Genomic DNA, 7796 nt, shown 5'->3' with positions numbered 1-7796 from the left:
TGATGTAGTGAGCGGCTGGTGTGGGCTGAAGAGGTAACTTGGTGGGATGAGGCAGGCATACTTGACTGAAGAATGCAGAAAGATCCTGCAGGAATGAATGCAAGAACAGCAGAAGGACCGGAGTGTTTGAGGTGGGGAGTCTTAATTTAGCCGTCATGGTGGTGCAGGAGGCCATAAGGGTGGTTCTGGGTTCGAACCTTGGCTGAGGTCTTTCCGTGTGGATTTTGCACGTTCTCCCTGTCCATGCATGTCGGGTTAATTGGTGATCCTTAATGGCTCCTACGAGTGAATGTGAGTGTAAATGCTTGTCTGTCTTTCTGTGTTGGCCCTGTGATGGACTGGCAACATGTCCAGGGTATTCCCTTCACCCCATAGTCAGCTGTGATATGTTCCAGCCCTCTAATGGTGGGATGAATACTTGATCAGTTGGTGGCCTGCAGGTGCACCGCTGTGAAGAACCAGCAAGGAGCCAGGAATTGAGAGTCATGCACACACCAGCCACACACATCGGCCCAATTCCAGTCCAGTCCAGCCCCTACACCTTTCCCCCTACACTCTCTAACTCTGTTTGCGTATTCGCACAATGGGTCTGCACACATTAAGTGTCATTCAAAATCAACTGACCTCAGGTGGGAGTAAGTCATTAAGAGCTCCGACACCGGGTCTGCATTGATGCAGGCTTACCAACCACACTCTCAGAGAAGCGTAGCACCACTTTAGAGTCACCACAACATACCTTCAAATGTGAGTTATTTTACGTTATTTCTAAAGGATAAGTAAGTTGGATCACTTTAAGTAGACTGTTTCCGTTACATGATAGAATCAGAGGTTTGTAATTTGGATGAACATACTGTTGTGTACCTGTTTTGACTATTTTGCTTTACTGTCTGTGTTGTACAATTTCAAGAACTGTGGATAAAAAAAACCCCACAAGGATCTGCAACGTAATCAGTTTGATAATAGCAAAAGGAAGAAGAAAAAAAAAAAGAAGAGAGAAACGCAGTCAAAGATGAGCGGGAGGGAGTTTATATTTTTTCTATAAATCATTTTTCTTCTCACAAGCTTGTGCCAATAATTAACAAGCCATACATTCCCCATACAGGTAGACTACATGTTAATTCTGTATGATCTTTCATATAAATATTTACTTAATTGCAAAATATTTGTGAAATATTTGGGATACCAGGTTTATCACAGGTTTATAAGCTTTTGGTGCATCTTGCCCTGCATCCACCTGTTTCTGTAGTTTCCGCTGAAGAAAGTGAGGACATCCTACAACCGTGCGTTTAGAACATCTCCCCTGAGTGAAGAGACCCTCCACTGGGCAAGTGTGACTTTTCTGGCTGTAGGGGCCAGATCGGAATTGGTCCACAGACAAACAGACAAAGAATGGAAACACAAGGAACAAAGGAAAAAGAACATGTGAGGCCTATGATTTGACAGATCTTGGTCATCGAGGGCTTTTTATGTGGCGAGAAGGATATTAAGGTCTAGTTCTAATTTGACCTTATCTTTGGTTTTAGACATGTTTAATGATGTCTAATAACAGGAGTGCTTCCATCATTCACTAAAATCCTCTGCAAACTTAATAATGTATCTGTCTGCATAGTGAAAGTGACACTTATTAGTGTATACAGCAAATAAAAGTGGTGAGAGGAGAGAGGAAGATAAAAGGACATTAGATAAGATGCTGCCGACTCACTTTCTGAGATCTAGCAGTTAAAAAATCAACCAGCCAACAGGGTTACATTTTTTGAGTGCAGGTAAGTTTATCTACTAAAATGTTGGGTAAAATGTGAGGAAACAAGAAGATTGTTGGTATCTTTCACCAGGGCTGTTTCTGTGCTATTAAGAACTTTAAATCCTGACTGAAAATCTTCAAACAAGTCATTCGTCTGCAGTCACATATTGTGAAAACATTTTAAATAATTTTAGGAATAAATAAAAGGTTGGGTGTTGGTGTATAGTTTGGATTAAGAGTGGGCATTTTAAATAACAGCAACCTAGATTGATCTGATCTAATATGGATATCTAAACACATCCTGGAGCAGTCTGGGATGGGGACGAAAAGACATTTCATACTGCTACAACTCCAAGTCAAGTCTTATTAAAATTTGTGTTTGTTTTTGGGCAAAACAACAAAATACAGTACATTGTACTTTCCACCTGTATTTTCTTTCATCAGTGGTAGAATGCAACTATTTATTTGAGTGCAATTTTGCAGCATTTCAACTTTTTACTCGATTGCATTTACACTGTTTCCGATTATGCATTAAAAATTAGCCTAATAAAATACATTGAATAAACTGTTTGCAATTTCTATTGTAGTTACAGCTTTTTCTCACAATTCAGATGTTTGAGACACATTTTTCTATTTGGTCAATTTGACCAAAGCGATTATTAGCATCTCAAATGGTCAGATGGTTTATTTATAATAACTCACACAAAAAACAAAGTGTAAAGACAAGCCCAAAACATGAGCATACATTTGTGCAGAAGAACTATTGTAGGTTTTTTTTTTTACAACCCTGTAATCATCTCATAATACCTTGCGATTTATCTGGTGACCTTTGGAAAGGGCCTAACCCAAGAATTTAGAACAACAATGTAAAATTCTATTCATTAAAGAATTGAAGAATTTCTGCCTCTTCTGCTTTGCAGTGAGACATAAACACAACAAACAGATCTGAATAGGCCTTTAGGAAGTTATTTTACTGAAGAGTTAAAGATGTCCTTCAGACATTTTCAGAAACATATTGCTTTGATTAATTTGAATCAAGAAATCAATTAGAATTAAACCTAAACTAATTGTTTAGGTTGGTTCTTAAAAGTATATCTCCCCTATTGAAAAATCCAGAACCAATGACTATGCAAATATAACATTTCCATTTAAAAGTTGGATTACAAGATGCAAAATTGAGGCTCACACTTTATTGAGTGCAGTTTATACAACACAAACTTACACTTTTCTTTTGGACCTCAGGTGAGCTCAGAGGAACGTTCCACAACAAAACAACAATAGCATATTAGATATTTGTGTAAACATCATCCTGTACAGCTGAACTCACACATCCAATGACAAAACACAAGTTTGAGTGGAAGGAAGCTTTGAATAAAATGTAAAAACTGAAAAATGTAAAATAATTTTGTGTATTGAATACAATAGAAGAAAAACATTAGAGCAAAAATAGAAGCATTTGAATGTTACCCAATTTTTAGTTCATTCCTATCATTGTGTAAAACAAATTCGTGGTTAAATAGAATACATAAAAATAAATTGAAAGCTTTCCAACTTTCCCCCTGAAGTTCTAGTTCAGTGATATTATTGCAATAACCGCTGTTGACCGCATGAGGGAGACACGGCCATTTCCAAAACCCCCTTGCGCGAGCTGTAGACGTCACCACTAAACATGACTACTACATCCTCCACGCGCTGCTGCTGCTGCCGCTGTGTGGCTTGTTTGAACCGGAGGACGACAGAGGAAATGACACACAAAAAATCCTGTCCTGTCCTGTAAATGAATGAACTGCCGGAGACATCCTGCTGCCCACAATCTGAGATATTTTTCCTTTTGTGAGTCCGAATCTGTGGTGTGTCAGAGGGACGCTGTTGTTGAGAGGAGTTGACGTCAATCCTGCTCTTCTGCCCCCTAATAGCATCACCAGGTAAGCTAACTGTCTCGGCTAATAAGAAGCTAGCTGATATTCCTGACAGCACATGACAGTACATGTGCAACCTTTGTATCATTCACACACTGGCTGCTCCCTATACATTGTGGTTAGCTCACTTAAATCAAGATCGTCGCTAAATCTAAGGACTTGCTGTAGAAGCTATCATAAAGTAGCTGGATCAAGCGGTTTTTAAAGGTGTTTTTTTTTTTTTTTTATTCCTGGACTTGTTCAGCTAATGTCCTCCGTCATTCTGCATCATCATCGGTTCATTTGGTTTTTGTGATAAATCAAAAGAGCCCGGGTGCAAACGTGTGTGTGTGTGTGTGTGTCCAGGTAAGAGAGGATGTGCAATCTTATTGTCATGTAAAGTTCTGACTCTCCGCATATATTAAGACATTTAAAGACCTTTTTTTTTTTAAATTTTTTTTTTTAACCCCACAGACAAAACCTATAATATCTATTCCCCCAATCAAAGCATTAGGAACAGTTAAGCCAAAAATCATTTACAGTGTGCCAACATTCATTGAATGTTTTTGTATCACATTTTTGTCACTACTTCTCCAACGGCACATAACAAAAGTCATAGTAATTTATTTCATTCTTAAACATGACCTGCACCCATATACGTCGGTTTTGATTTCCTAAAACTCACACAGAACTGGTTGGAAATGGTTTCATTTTCAACCATACATGTCCACTTTTTTTAATTATCAAATGTGAGAAGAGACACAATAGCTGCCAGATTCAGAAGGAATCTCTCCCCCCTTTGCCCCATAAACTCTGAACCTTTGCACTGTGAAACCATATTTATATTCTACGTTGTCTGTTTTATTGTTTTTGTTGCATATTTATGCTTTTCTTGTTTTGTCTATTTATTTTGCGCACACAGTAGGACTGTGAGAAACGTTTTTTCGGTTCCATCTGTATGTCTGTATGTCATATGGTGGATTGACATTAAAGAAATTGAAGATTTTCCTGTCATTAACTTTTGTAACTAAAAGAGTACTCAATTCTGTGCAATTGTTGGGGTAGTTGCACCACTTGCTCAAAAATTTCTGCTCTGAAATTGGTTTAAAGTCATGGAGATGTAATGGTTTGACAATTTTTTTTTTTTTTATTTTTTTTTTTTTGCAAACCCCAAGTAACACTATCATGGCAAAAAAACAAAACACAAAGGAAACATTTTTGCATTAAAAATATAGCTTGTGTCGCCAAAAGTAAATATGGATGAATTTGTTGGTTCCCTTTCAGAAAGAAAAAAATGAAAACCACAATATGTTCAAAAATAATTTGTAACTGACAAAGGTAATTGGCCTCCATGATTGCTTATTTAAGATTGAATTAAAAGTGGACTTATGGTTAAAAATTTTGAGTCAACAGAATACAAACAATTAAAAAAAAAGACAAATACAAAAATGATGCGACCCTTGATCTAATTATTTTGTTGCAGATCCGTCAGAGGCAATCACTGCAAAAAAGCAATTTCTATAGCTCTCAGTGGGACTTCTTCACCCATCGACAGGGAGTCTGACCCACCCTTCATGAGGAAAACTGCCCCAGGTTGTCTCAGGTTCGAAGGGTGCCATCTCCAGACTACATATTTTAGCATTTTCCATAAATGTTTGATAGGACTCAGACCAGTGCTCAAAGAAGGCCACTTCACAACAGTCCCATATTTTATTGTTAGCCACTCTTTACTGCTTTTAGCTGCGTGTTTTGGGTCATTTTTCCTGTGACTGTGACAATGGGCAGCATGTTTTGCTTCAGAATACCTTGATAGTTATTTAGATTTTGATTGTGCCCAGCACAGATTCAAGGCACTCTGGGCCAGACATAGCAAACACCCCCCCCTCCCAAAAAAATTAAAATAACTGAGCCTCCTTCATGTTTCACAATAGGTTTTCTCAGAATGCCTAATTTTCTAATCTGTGAACATGGAGTTTATGTGGCCTCCCAGAAGGCTTCAGCCTCATTTGTCCAAAGGACACTCTCAATAGGAATTTTATCAAATTCTATCAGGCTTATTTCAATATTCTTTTTTCAGTTGTGGAGTCCTCCTAGGTAGTCCCCCATGGAGCCTACTGTGCTTCAACAGCAATGGATGGTGTGATCAGACACTGATGTACCTCGAGCCGTTCAGCTTGTACCTTTGCAGCCACATTCAGGGAGGTTGGCTACAGTCCCAAGGACTTTAAACCTCTTAATAATAGTTGAAACAGCGGTCACAGGAATATCAAGCTGCTTGGAGATGGTCTTATTAGCTTTGACCTTTCGCATGTCTCCAATTGTTCTGTCTGATCTTCTCAGCCAGCTTTATTGTTTGCTTCTTCTGCTGTTTGGGATCATCATGTGCTTACTGAAAATGGACCAGAGTGACATCTTTTCTCCCTTTAAAAAAAAAAGGCTGAATCACTAATTACAGGGTTGAAGATATGTGTGATACTAATTAGAGGAACTCGTTGTTTGGAAATACCAATATAGTCCAATTATTTATAACATTTGTCAGGGGGTTGGGGGGAGGGTACCAACATATCTGTCTAGCCATTCTAGTATATCTGTTTAAAAGAAGCAATAATGGATCTTTTTCTCTCTCTTTGCTTTACTCTATGACATACCAAAGGAATGCAGGAATGCATCATAAATTGCTTTCGATTTAATCACTTTTCAGGAGGAATGACACATTCAAGTTACCAACAAATTCATCCACAACTGTAATTTTCGGAGTTCTGCATATTAAATTAATGTTGAATTAACCTTTAAGAAAGGTTTCTGTAAATGTTGTAAGCGTTCCTGCTACTCCGTTATGTTCATATTGTGTTGGTTTGGTTTATATTTCTGGACCTCATATATTCAGCATTTTCTTGATTAGGGCTGGGCACTATATTGAGTTTTACAATAAATTGCTATTTTTTTTTAAACTGGGGATATACAATAGAAGTGGCTTTGACTTACAAATGAGCCATCGGCCCACATAGTAGAAAACACTGAGATGTGTATTGCCATTCAGCCAAATTGCATCAGGATTTGACTTGTAAATCCATAATGCCCAGCACCTACTCTCATAATATTTTGCGACAAAACGTCGGCAGTTGTCAAGCCAAATGTTTAGATTTCCCCTCCCAAAATGAAATGAAAAAAAACAAAAACAACCAGAACTTTTACAATTGTGCTGAGGTGTGGAACTTACTTCAGTGCGCATCCTCTGTGGCTTTCTACTTCTGGAAGTCCGACCTCTAAGTTGGCCTTTGGGTAAAAGTGAGGGGGGTTTCGCTAGTTCGAGTCACATCTTAACCCTTTAATTTTATGGTGGACGGTCCCGGGTTGTATACCCAGGTTAAGTAGAGTACACACTGACAATCTGTTTGGTGAACCGACAAGCCATTAACTCTCATCTAATTACAGTCTCGGTTGATGATGACAGCTTGGGGGACTTGATGTAAACAGTAATTAGGACCCTCGGGTAAAAGGTTGATGAGTCGATCGTCACAGCTCATTCTGGTCCCGCACTCCCGATTGTATATAAAGGTAACCACGGGATGAGAGAGTTGAGTGTGCGGATGTAAGAGGACGGCTTTGAGGAACAAACGGCTTGGAATTTGAAAAAGGACTCAGCGAGACACCGTTGCTGTTTGCATGTCTCCACTCAGTAGAAGGTACGGTGTGCTTTAGAATTAGCAAGGAGTTTGCTCTGTTTTGAACATTTAAAAACAAAGACTGCTATTTTAGTGTAAACACAAAGTACTTTCCTCTTTAATGAATAAAGATATCCAGCATACACTGTGTGTATTACAGTATTCAAGTTATTTTTTTTTAACAAGATTTAGTGTGTTTTTATCATCTTACAACTTGCTGTATTTTGAGTCAGTACATTACAGAATCGTGTAGATGGGCACACAAAAACCTCGCATACCCTTCACCTACCAACCACCTAGTGGACGGCATGGTGAAAGTAGGCTATGTGTGCTTGTCTTATGTCTTTTAATATCTATGGGATAGAAATAAAAAATGATGGCTGCTTTTGGAAATAGTTTTAGATGGGTATGACAAATAACCATCATTGAGTTTGTTGTTCCTTCTGCTGAACTTGTGAGTGCTGATAAGCAGCCTTGGTAAAAGCAGCACAA

General features: G+C 38.5%; 1 protein-coding gene across 2 annotated transcripts in view; it reads left to right on the top strand.

The window, feature by feature from the left end:
- The first annotated feature begins 3455 nt into the window (after nt 1–3455).
- Nucleotides 3456–7796, top strand: part of slc39a14 (solute carrier family 39 member 14) — a 28931-nt gene continuing 24590 nt past the window's right edge. For both annotated transcript variants that reach the window (XM_069138626.1, XM_069138625.1), the window contains exon 1: nt 3456–3666. The gene's annotated coding sequence lies outside the window, so the exon portion shown is untranslated. The remainder of the gene's footprint in view (nt 3667–7796) is intronic.

The sequence above is a fragment of the Embiotoca jacksoni genome, unplaced genomic scaffold (genome assembly GCF_022577435.1).
Source record: "Embiotoca jacksoni isolate LCO1_2020_lvr unplaced genomic scaffold, fEmbJac1.0.p SCAF_8, whole genome shotgun sequence".
NCBI lineage: Eukaryota > Metazoa > Chordata > Actinopteri > Embiotocidae > Embiotoca > Embiotoca jacksoni.
This window is presented reverse-complemented; position numbering and strand designations above follow the sequence as displayed.